This window comes from Cricetulus griseus, chromosome 4 (assembly GCF_003668045.3).
Source record: "Cricetulus griseus strain 17A/GY chromosome 4, alternate assembly CriGri-PICRH-1.0, whole genome shotgun sequence".
NCBI classification, from domain to species: domain Eukaryota; kingdom Metazoa; phylum Chordata; class Mammalia; order Rodentia; family Cricetidae; genus Cricetulus; species Cricetulus griseus.
This window is the reverse complement of record NC_048597.1, coordinates 141,635,639-141,647,718: the sequence shown is the minus strand read 5'-3', so window position 1 is coordinate 141,647,718 and position 12,080 is coordinate 141,635,639. Positions and strand designations below refer to the sequence as shown.

The window sequence follows — 12,080 nt, the reverse complement described above, 5'->3', positions numbered from 1 at the left end:
TACAGAGAAGCAGACTAAGCAAAGGGCATCACCTTCCCACTGGCAAATTTAATCTTCTTAGAGACATCCACTCCTGTGGGGACTGCATCACCTTAATTAACTATCTAGAGAGAGCCAATGAGCTTTGTGCTCTTAGTGATTCCTGTATTCCCTTGTCTTTAGGAGTGCTCATTTTCCATACCCTGGGGAGTTCTTCCTTCCTCTTCACAAGCCACAGGGAAAAAAGGGGCTCCACAGGACATAGATGGAAAAGGACAAGTTTCCAGCAATTCAGGATGCATCTTTATGCTGGTTTTGCCTCCTGCTTCCTCTGTTTCCCTGACTCCTACTCAGATGGCAGAAAGGGGGCTTTCTAACTAGACAACTGCTCCCCAGGGAGGATGCTTGCCTACTTACCAGCTGTCTTTCACTTCCACCCCAGTCCAGGCAATCACTTAGACACAGTGGCACCACAAGGAGGTGAAATGGTGTGTGGCCAAGGTCACTTAGTGAGAAAACAGAGACAACCCCCTCCCACTGCCCTCCAACATGGGAGTCCCCAAGCATCTCTGAGAGTCTAGCTCTCATCTCCCTTCCCTGCCTTCCTGCTGATAGGGTTTCCATAGCAAGACTGTTTTTCATTAGGATGCAAGCCACTTTGCTTTCTTCTTTGCCCTTTCTTGCCACAAATATGGTCATAATATTTACAGTCGAGTATGCACAAGGTCATACATGCACATATAGCCAGAACTGTGTTTTGTCTGCTAAGCTTTGAGCTTCTCCCCACTTGCAAGTGTTCAAGACCTAAATATTCACATTAGTGCAAAGTGACTGATAGATGGGTACCAGACCTAAGAGAAGGCTGAAAATGCTACTGGTGATGGAGATGAGGATTGCCCCAGGGAGAGGACCAGGTGTAACATATAGGCTGGATCCATCCCAGACTGATATATATGTGCAATGCTGCCAAGCAAACACAGCTCTTGTAGCCACACCAAGCCCTGGCATGGGGGAAGCAGGCCATTTCCAGGCCCTTTCCCAATATATAGTGTATATAATGTGCTAGTGTAGCCCATACATCCTACCCACCAAACCAATTCTTTGTGTGCCCAATGTAATTATAGAAGCTGTCCTCGTAGGACCATGTGTGCTATGGTTTTTCCACTAGGTGCTCTGTCAGGCTGGACATGATCTTTTGACAGATAAAGAGGCATGAAGAAGTCTCACCTCAGGCACAAGCTTCATACAGAGCAGTTAGTGAGAACACAACCAAACAGTTAAACACAAAGGCAAGACTATGGATGGATTTATTTCTCAAAACTTTCTTTTGTACAGCTCCCTTCTTGATTCCTTGGTCTGTCCACTAGAGAAAAAAGAGAAGCTCAATGCTAAGATTAACTTGCAGACACTATGAGCTAGCCTCTGCAGAATGCTTTGTTTATTATTTTGGCCACTCTCTGACCTCAGGATGTAGTGAGAGTCTTTCTTGGGGCAGATTGGACAACCTATCTAGAATGATCAGAGATTCCATGTGCAAGAAATGGCATGCTCAAATTGGTATAATTGAGCAGAGTTGAATAAAATGGTTTTTACAAAGGTGCTGTCATGATGTGGGAGGGACAGGGGAAGAAGGTCATAGGCGCCTCCAAGAAGTGAGGCTGGGTGGAAAGGGCCTCTGGCATGGGCTGTGGTTTTTGAAACAGGAGCATAGCCTCTGGCACCTGCTCTCCTTCCCTTCCTTTGCTATCTTCAGCCATGGCTTCACATTGGATTAACAACACAGCTGGATGCTGGAGGGCAGAGGCACCCCTTGATGTGATAACACCAGTCACTGCACTGTGGAGTCTAGGGGCACACAGAGATCACTGTGCGCAGACTCACCGGCCTGACTCCATCTGTCCTGTCAAAGCTTTCTGTTCCATACACTTTACTCCCAGGCCCTAGAGGACTTACTCTCCCAGATTCATCCCTAACTAAAACACTATTTAACAAGCCTCCGTCCTCACAGTCATCAGAACACTCACCAAGGTCTAAATTGCCCTGATATTATTACCCAAAGCCATTACAGGGTAGGGGAGACAAGGAGTAGACTAGACAAACAAATAATACAGGTTGAGCATCCCTAACCAGGAATGCTCAGGACCAGATGTATTTCAGAGTTCAGATTTGTTTCGATTTTGGAATATTAGCATATACACAACTAGTTGTCTTGAGATGGAACCCAAATCTAAATTCAAAATTCATTAATGTTTCACATATGCCCTGTACCCTAAAAGTGACTTTATGTAATCAATTTTTTTTCCATGGAAGAACATTTTATAGTATGGAATTTTCCACTGTGGCATCAAGTTGACACCCACAAAGTTTCAGATTCTGGGGCTTTTCAGATTTCATATTTTCAGATTAGAGATGCTCAATTTGTGTGTGCTTTCTGCCTTCCCAGAGCTGCACGTAACTCAAAAGGATGAACCCTGGAATACATAACAGTTGAAGTATGTTTGAAGAGCACTCATTGAATAACAACAACAAAAAGCCTTGAAAATAAAAAATAATTGGAATAAGAAGTAATCTCTAAAGTTGGCCTAGGAAGGGGATAGGAATTTTTGTAAATGTCAATATGGAGAGGACATTCCACATTAAACTTCTAGTCACTAAAGTCTACTGTATGTAGTGTTCAGACAACCAGGGGAGAGGTAGACCAGTGCACATAATACAGTCCATGCCTGAAGCATGTGGATTGTGTGTATCTGGGAGTTAGTTCTTCAGAGGGACAGAGTCAAGGGGATCCATCTGTCTGGCTATTATCTGCCTGTGTTACCTGTCTAGAGATTATTGGCTTTGCCTCACAATTCTACTGTAAGTTTCAATACAAGCCAAAGACCTGATAACCCAAAGAGAAAGTTTTCCAGAGCAGGAGAAGATGAATATTTTAGCTCAAACAGAGAAAAAGTCTTGCCCTTCTTTTATTTTTTTATTCCATTAAGGTCCTCTGTGGGTTGGATAATACTATTTCAAATTGATGAGCAAGGATCTGACCTCCTTAGTACAATGTTGCTCGTGTTGTTCTCTTCTGGAAACACCCTCAGAAATATAGCCTCTATATAAGTGCTGTCTAAATAAACCATCAGAGAGGGTGGTGGCATTGAGTTTCCCAGGTCTCACTCTGTTTAGCCAAGGTCAAATGGCAGGTTGAGTTCAAGGCAAATTTCCATGAATGTCATGAACATGAGTGCATTTAGACTCTGCCCCTTAGGAATGACTGTTTTCCACGTTTGGCCTATATTTTGGATACAATAAAGAAATGAAAGTTTTTATGTTGTTTGGCTTTAGCACCCAGGGAATACAGGAGGTTGTAGACCTTGGTAGTCCTAACTGACCACTCTTAGGTAGTTCTAACAGACCTGATTAAAAAGATGCCAACAGTGAAAACCAGGCAATGGGAACATAGTCAATGTGGCCACATGGGGAAGAGGAAAAGAGTCTATGACAACTTTCCTCCTCAGTCTATCTGTGGGGTTCAGACATAAAGTTTATGTTTAAATAGAGGGTAAGAGGTGTGTATAACTAGGAATCAGAGAGATGGTTCAGTAGTTAGGAGCAAAACAGATCTTCCAGTGAATGAACCCAGGGCCAGCTGATTCTAAGTTCCTCCCATAGTTGCTTACAATCATTTGTATAACTCTAGTACTAAGAGATCCACAGCCCTCTTCTGACCTCCAGGGCACCAACAACTGATGTGATTCATAGCCATACATTCAGGCAGAACATCCCTGTGCATAAAATAATAAAGTAAAAAAATAGTATGCATAAATAAAGTGTTGGTCAATTTGTAATGGTGCCCCTTGCTGTTGTCTAGCCTCCCCTCTCTCCTTGCAATAAGGTATGACAAGCTGTCAGAACTGTATGCAATCTCTTTATGGAAATTAAGCTCCCATGTGCCTTACACCAGGAGCCCAGCATTGTTCTTCTCTCAATTGAGACCCCTGGGGTAATCCCAGTTCCAAAGGGACCCATCATTTCAATAGTCTGATAGCCAGAGATAAGCCCATGATGCCTCTTTGTCTTCATTTCTCCCAATAACTTTATACTTTTCCATAGTGTAGACACTCTCACATTGCCCAAATCATCTTATACTAACTATGGAGTTCCTCTTCATATGTGACCGGATTATGGATGAATAAAGAATAGCTTGTGGGAGTTGTAACTTAAAATATCATATGACCTGTTGAGCTTCCTTCGGAATTCATATTAATATTGAGTTTTTGTTACCAGTACAACTCAAATTCCTGTGCTATTCATTTTAGACAAGTAATGGCCCACTTAACTCCACTGAGTTTGTCTGTGGCAGTGCAGATTTATTTGATTTAGATAGAAAGGACAGGTGGGTAGATGTGCTTGCAGACAGCCTTTCTGGAAGTCCACAGAGCAAAGCCCCACTGCTTTGTTCAGAGGCATTGGCAAGGAGCAGGAGTCTGCCTCAGTTGAGCTGATTCCCCATGATAAGAGGTGGTATGGAGGGCAGCTCATACAATTGTGTTTGCAGATGTGGGTTTTTAGAGACATGTACTGTGTTTATTCTTATAACTCAAACTTTTAGTGGATGTATTTCTCTCATTCCTTCTTTCTTAAAATTTGTAAAAGATATGTGGCATCATTCACAGAATCAGTGGGCAGTTTGGTGTGTACTTTGGACACTATTATACAAGGAAATGAGACCTAGCCAAGAATTTACAATCATGTTAAGGATGCAAGAAACATACAGAACTCTGATGAGGAAGATGTCCATGTGATAGGACACAGAAGAGTCCTGCTGTGATCTCTCTGATATTCAGAGCTATGCTTTTCTGTGCATGGTTCTCTTCATCTTCTCCTTCTTGACCCCATGGAGGAGAAACATTATTTCACTACAAATGACTTCAATGCAATCAGTGAAGTGAAGTAACTCTGAGACCTTGGAGGCAGAGAGGAGACTTTCATTCCAGCAGCCAGACTTCAGCCATGTTGCCCTCCTCTTCGTATCCCTCCCCCTGACCACAGCTGTTTCCCAGCAGTATGAAGCCACAGGCACAGCATGGTATGTGTCCAGCTGGTTTGGTTTTGTTTCCCTCCTCTATTGCCTTTTCTTCTCCATCACAAGCATGTCCTCTCCTTCTGCCAAGGCATGGCCACCCTGGCCATTATTTTCACAGCTAGGAAAGATGTCATTGTATGCTGGTTTTGTTATTTAAATTCAAGCCAGTACCAGTTGGGAGAAGGAAGAGCAGTTTGAACTGAGGATAGCTAGAGATTTTGTCTTTAACATCCAACCTAATTTTGTAAGTAAGAACATGAGTTTTGGTGCTAAAAGTTATCTAGGAGGTTCAAAATAATCCACCTCACTACTGGGGTTGTCTCTTACTATAGAGATTTGAGGTGTCTTCTAGCCTCTGAATTTGCACTGGGTCAGCCATGAGACATGTCACCTTTGTTGCCTGATTTTTCCTGGAAAACTCTTCTTCAGAGAAGCAGGTATGGAAAGCTCACACAAGAGCTCTAATGCCCTGCGCCTGAGTGAAGGCATCTTGAGCCACTTATGTTGCAATACTTGCTGTGAAGGGTGAGGTGAGGAGAGCATGTGCCAAAGGCTAGGGAAGCCAAATTTGGAAGTGGCTGAAGCATTTCTGTGTGATAAGAGACAGTTGTGATCAGGTTCTGTGAAGGACAGAGGCACCTTTTTGTGCTGTGGTCTCAAGCGTGCTGCCTTTCAATAGCATTTAAAGGGCCATTTCATAGGAGGAGCTGTCAGATTGCACACTGTCTGGATCCATTATTGCCGTTAGATCCTCAGGCAGGTGCTATCAGGAGAGGCCAGGCTTGGCTTTCCTCTCCTTTCTTCAGTAATCCTTCTTTCTTTTTTTTCAACACTCTGCCTGTCTTTAGGAGGCTCCAAACAGACCACTTTCACCTACTTTTCTTCCAGGTTTCAAGTTTTTATCTTTCTCTTTTCTTACCCTGATTCCAAAAGTAGTGTAAGGCCACCAAAGTCCATACTTACGTAGTTTTGTCTCTGAGATGTGGGTCCTGGGCTTGCTTCAATACTTGTGCTTCTCCTCTCTATAAAAACACAATTACTGTTCATTGAAGATGTCAGGGGACTTTAAATCTTCTTTGGGGCAGTAAATGCAGCTGCAGACAATTACAGGTTTGGAAGCATTCCCTACCCCACTCTGTGTGCTAGAGGTTCATGGTTGGGCCTGTTCTCCTATGGTTGTATCCTTTTCTAGCCAACTGCATGTGAGGCTTTCCATCACCATAGATGATGCCCTGGCAGTTCACATATACAAGTGGTATCAAAGGATAGAGCCTTAGATGGGTCTGCATATTCCCAACAAGAAGAATGTCCATAAGGCAGATAGTCACATATGCACATAAAGGGGGCACAGGCTTAGTAAACAAATGGCAATCAGATGCCTCATGGCAACCAGATGTCTCTTGGCAACCCAATGTCTCTCTGGGCCTTCTTCTGTCAACACTCTTCTAGGATGCTGGCAAGGCCAGTCTATGGGATGCCAATGAGGGCCTCATGCAGAAGGGAGAGCTGATATGGTGATAGTAGAAAGCCATACACCAAAATACCAAAGGCTGGGATGTGTTTGGAGCTGGTGGTTGAACCCTGAGGCTGGCTGTCAGAGGATGTCAGAGATGAGTAGAGTAGTAAGCTACAGAGCTCTGTCTAGAAGCCTTGGGTGTGAACACACAAAGGGGCTTGTTCTGTTCTTGGCATAAGAGTCACTTTGGGCAGTGTGTTAAATGTGTCCTTGTGACAAATTACCCCTGAAAAGAATTCAAGAAAGAAAGAACTTTTTGGTTCACAGTTTTGGAGGTTTTAGTCCATGCTTGGCAGATGGGTTGTTTCTAGCCTGTGATGAGGTAGACCATCACAGTTGAAGGGTACAACAAAACTAAGTTGCTCACCTCAAGTAGCCAAGAAACCAAAACAAACAGAGCCCCCATGTTTCAATCATTACTTCGGGCTGGATCTACCACTGGGATCCAAGGCTATAATACACAAGTCTTTGGAGTCTGTTTCATGCCCAAATCATGACAGGAGTGAGGATGGTGAAGTAGAAGCCTGGTACATCTGTAGATACTAGGAGACTTGATGACACAGAAATATGAGTGTGTCTTTTAGAACCATAGAGCCTTTCTCTGATCTTGGCCACCAAAGTTGCCTCTAGCCAGTGACTTTGAGATTAAGATTTCAAAGACTGAAATTCATGGACAGAAGATGACTTTTAGAGAGAAGTTTATCCATAAGTTGGAGCTTAAGAAGGAGAGAAAGTGGAAGAGAGAGAGAATGAGTGATGACAGAGCTCTTATGTAGAAAACAGGGGCGGTTCCAGGAAAGAGGGTACTATCCAACTATATGAGGGCTTCTTGAAAAGACTTATGGCAGAAACTGAAACTGGGGTAAGGTATGGAAGGGACATGATTTGGTTTATCCAAATGTTTCAACCAGGTGTCAATGTGCCTTCTTTCTGTTTCCATCATTTAGTCAGATATAGCCTTTAGGCAGATGTGCTCAATAAGAAAGTAACAGGGAAACAGAACTGGAACCCTGTCCTGGCACTGTGCCTCCTGTAAGGGCATCCTCTGTCCTCTTGTCTTGTGGTCCTGCCCTCCTGGAACAGTTTCTAGCTCTTGTACTCACCGTGAGACATTCCTGGGATGCGGAACACCCATCCTACCCTTTCCATCTACTCTCTCTCTCTCTTTCCTCCGTCCTGCTGTCCTCTGGATGTTTCCTGTTCTATGATGAGAGTCCAGCTCCAGCTTCCCCTGCTTAGTTTGTCAGGGAAGGATGAGTTTAAAACCTTATCCACTCCCAGTTAATCATATCTCTAAAGTCTTCCTAAGGAAGGTGAAATATCATGGTGTGCTTCAGAAATAACAATGTAGAAGTCTTTGGAGGCACAGCATGTTTGCAAAGGGGACTGCTGGCCAAATTTCCGACTCCAATGTCTGCTTCTCCCCGTCAACCAAGCACTCACTCTGGCTGAGGAGCAATTATCTATTTCACTTTTTTTTATCTGAAGAATGTCTCCTCTGCATTGTTATGGAGAATGGATAAATGAGACAGATAGATGGGGGCAGGTATGAGCAGATGACAGGAGTTGGCTGCTGAGTTACCTTTGTGATCCATCTCTGCAGACGCCTGTGTTAATTCCATGGAGACTCGGCAAGACTGATACACAGTAGTGACAGTTTGGACATCTCAACATGACCTTGAATGTGCCCAAAACCACAGCTGAAACTATGCCAACTTTTCAGTGTAGTATATCACAGGGGCTACATAACTGGGCTGGAAATTGGCTGCATTTGAAGTGTTAGCTTTTTTGCTGAGGAACCTCTCTGGCCCTGTAAAGCAATATGGTATGATCATAAAGCTTCTTCTTCAGTCCATATTGGATAATTAGACCTCCAGGGGTAGGTATCCCGGGATGTCCCTCTGGTACTACCTCTGAAGGCTGGGAGAAGCCTGAGCACTGGGTATCATCAACTTTTCCCAGGGCCCGCGTCTGCTGGTCAGCATTTCCTGCACCTTGGACTTTTAACTGCTATCTGCTTTAATTTCAGCCACTCAGAGAAAAAGTCACTATGAACCTGCTTCTGGCTTCCCAGAACACATTGGTTACAAGAAAGTTTTCTCTGGGAAAGTAATAGAAAATTGTTTCTGACAAGAGTCATTTCCTAGCACCCATCCACTGGGTTGTTCTCATTTCACCAGAAACCAGATCTTTGAATTAGTGGTTCTCACAGTGTGATCTCCAGACTATCACTCTCCACTGTGGGCACCCTCTGGGTTACAACAAAATACAGTGTCTCAACTCAGTCTCCAGCTCAGCACCACCCATCTATCTCTGCTGTATGCTATCAGCCAGGCTATTCAGATGCAAACTGAATCTAAGAACCTGGAACTTAGATGTGTTTGTTTGAGGTCCCATGAGGACATTAAGGAACATCAAAGGTGAAAAGTAGAACAAATGTTAATATAACTTCGATTTCCTTATATAGATGTTTCTTAGGCTCAGATAATTTGATCTGTTGGTTTGCAACAATACATTAATGCATTCACGTTTTTGAGATGCTAACAGTTCCTGGAGTAGGCTTGCACAATACTTAGCAAGTAGAGATATGTGTTCAGCAAGCATTGGTCATGAGTGTGAGCTTCTGGTAACCTGTTTGACCCCAAGCAAAGTTCAGAATAGGTTCTGCCCTTAAAGTCATTACTGTAAAAGTTGTTTTTAGTATAGTAAGCTGTGGAATGAATTGTACTTCGGGGGCTCAAAGCAGCATGGTTTCAGAGCCAGGCTTCAGTCAATGCAGCCCAAGATGAAGACCATTGTCCTGTGATTTGAAAGGAAGAGACCACCATCAGGAGTTTCCTTTGTCAAGGATCTCCCACTCTGTCTTGGACTCTCACAGTTTGCTCTGGATGTTTTCCTTGAAGCCAAAAGGGAGGCATGGAATATAGTTCAGACCAGGCTAAGCATCACATGCAATCATGTTACCTGGAGATCTTATTAAAATACAGCTTCTGATTCACTGCCTCTGATGTTGGGCTTTGGATTTTGCACTTCTAACAAGTTCCCAGGTGATGGTGATGCTGTTTGTGATGTAGAAGCTGCTTGCTTGCCAGCCACATATTAGCAGGCTTCACGAACGTTAATATGTACACAATTCAGCTCCAGATGAAATCACCTCAAAGGGTGAACCCAGGTTCTAGGTGAATGCCTTCACCTGGGAACCCAGCAATGAAACAGAACCCTAAGTCAGGCACGATGAAACAGGCCTGAAATCTTAGCACTCTGGGGGCTGAAGCAGAAGAACAGAGTTTGAGAGTAGTAGCCTAGGTAACAAATAGAGATGAGAGAGTGAGAGATGAGAGTGTTTGTGTATGTCTTAGGCTCAGCCTCTGCTGTACCAGATCAGAACCTATTTCTCAGAAACCTCCCATCACAGATTACAATTAAAGTTTGAGGATCAGTAGAGCTGACTTCATGACTATTGATTTGCAAACCCACATTTGGTTTGGTGCCCCACTCTTACCATCTGAAACTTCTCACTGATAGAGGTTTTTGTCTTTTCATTTGGTCTCAGGCTCCATAAATTATATAGGTGGTCCTGGGTACCACTATTCTGAATCAGTAACTTTCAAACTCCAACTGAGCTCTTGTTATAACTTGATATTTCTGGCTTCTCAAAGACTTAATAAATAATATAAGCAATTGTGGAGCTTATAGACCTTTCATGTGTTTCTGATATAAGTGGCACATGCCCCTGTTTTGAACTAGTACCCTGACATCTCACTAGTTGGTTCTTCTATCACTTTCATGGCATATGTCAGCATCACACCCTCCATTTCTCCAGAATTGCCAGAAAAATCCCTAAGTGCTGCAAACCTGCTAGACCCTAAAACAAGAGTGCTTCTTACTGGGCAGATTCCCCCATAGGAGCTTTCTGCAATATGTCCACCTGCGCCTGAGTAACCTATAGCCGTTGTCAGGAAGCAGGAAGTGGAGGAACTCACTGTCAGTGCTTGGTTTTTGTTTTGTTTTGTTTTAATGGTAACTTTTAGGATTCAACAGAAGCAAAGCCACTTTGGGTTGGCTTTTTGACACTGTGAAAAAATACCCTAGTGAAACAATGTGTAGAAGGCCAGGCTTATTAAGGCTTATGGTGTGAGTCCTTCACATTTAGTGAGGTGGGAGCCTGGAGCAGAGTAGTTCACCTCTTAGCAGCAAGCATCAGAGAAAGAGCATGTCTCTTGGCACCCCTTGAAATGGTGAACCCCAATTTCTTTCTTCCCCAGTCCTCTCAAAGATAAAACCATGTTTATGCTTTATTACTTTCCTAGAATTTCTGAAGCCAATGAAGTTGGCAATCAAAGTAAACCATGATACCTGCCCATTAAAAAGGTCACCTTTGCACATTGTGAAGTACACACAGTACACGAAATGAGACATTAAAGTGGGGGACTGTCTTCAGTGCTTTCTCTTTCACTGCGAAAGACCCAGGCAGGTTGAAACAGAACAGTTCTGGTCTTTGGAACAAGAAATGAATTTGAGCCACTTCCTCAAAGATTTGTTGCAGGAAACAATTGAGACAGTGTGAATGTGAATGTACTTTATATGCTAAAAGAGTGCAGAAATTTGAGACATCATTATAAAGACCATGCACCACAGCTATTCCCAGCATTACAGAAAGGAGCTAGACACTGTATTTGTGAATTTAGCCTTAGGCCATAGGACATACTTGGTGTAACAAGAGAGTGAAATGATTACAGACAGAAAGATATGATGAAGACTTGGTGAGAGTTACTGGGCGGTTTCAAAGTGCAGAAGAGAAAAGGAAGCTTCCACAACTTGAGAACTCCAGATGCAAAAATAAAAAGAAAGGGAATCTATTTTTATATGTGCAAACAGTCTTGAGATTTTAGAAAATGTCTTTAGTCTAGCAATAATTGAACATTTCTGCCCTGGATATAATGAAGATAAACAGCAATAGTGGTGGTCCCTATTTAGTTTTGACTTCAGAAGCCTTCTGTTAGAATTTGCTATATTGAGATGAGTGGAAGGATGGTTTGTAGTTAAAGCTGGGTTTCTGAACCAGCACATATTAACCGTGAATTGGAAAAACATTTAGCATCCTTGTGCCTGAATTCTTTTTCCAATAAAATACACCCCGCAGGGCTGTTGCAAGTATTGAACAGTTTAGCACATCCCAAACAGCCAGCCAGTGACAATGGGAATTATCATTGTCCACATCATGAGGATCCTAGGGCTGAGCTAGGAGGGCTAGTAGTGTCTTAACATTCTAGATATTCTGAGTATGTAAGATGCCTTGGCTTTGCACTTAGAGGCTATTTGAAATGGTCATTTCCTCCTCTGGCTTTAGAGGCACTAAACTCCTCAGGATCTAGAAAACCCAAACAGTAGATGTTCTAAAGCCATAATCATACAAGTGCCCTACTGGTGAGTTCTGGAACATTCTACCCATGGCAAAGCAAACACAGGGAATGCATGTCTGTCCACTGGGTATAAAGGGGAAAGACAAGGCAT

General features: G+C 43.1%; 1 protein-coding gene across 4 annotated transcripts in view; it reads left to right on the top strand.

Annotated features, from left to right (window-relative positions):
* The window catches only part of Ntm (neurotrimin), a 407,355-nt gene that overhangs the window by 215,878 nt on the left and 179,397 nt on the right, over nt 1-12,080 (top strand). The window lies entirely within an intron of this gene.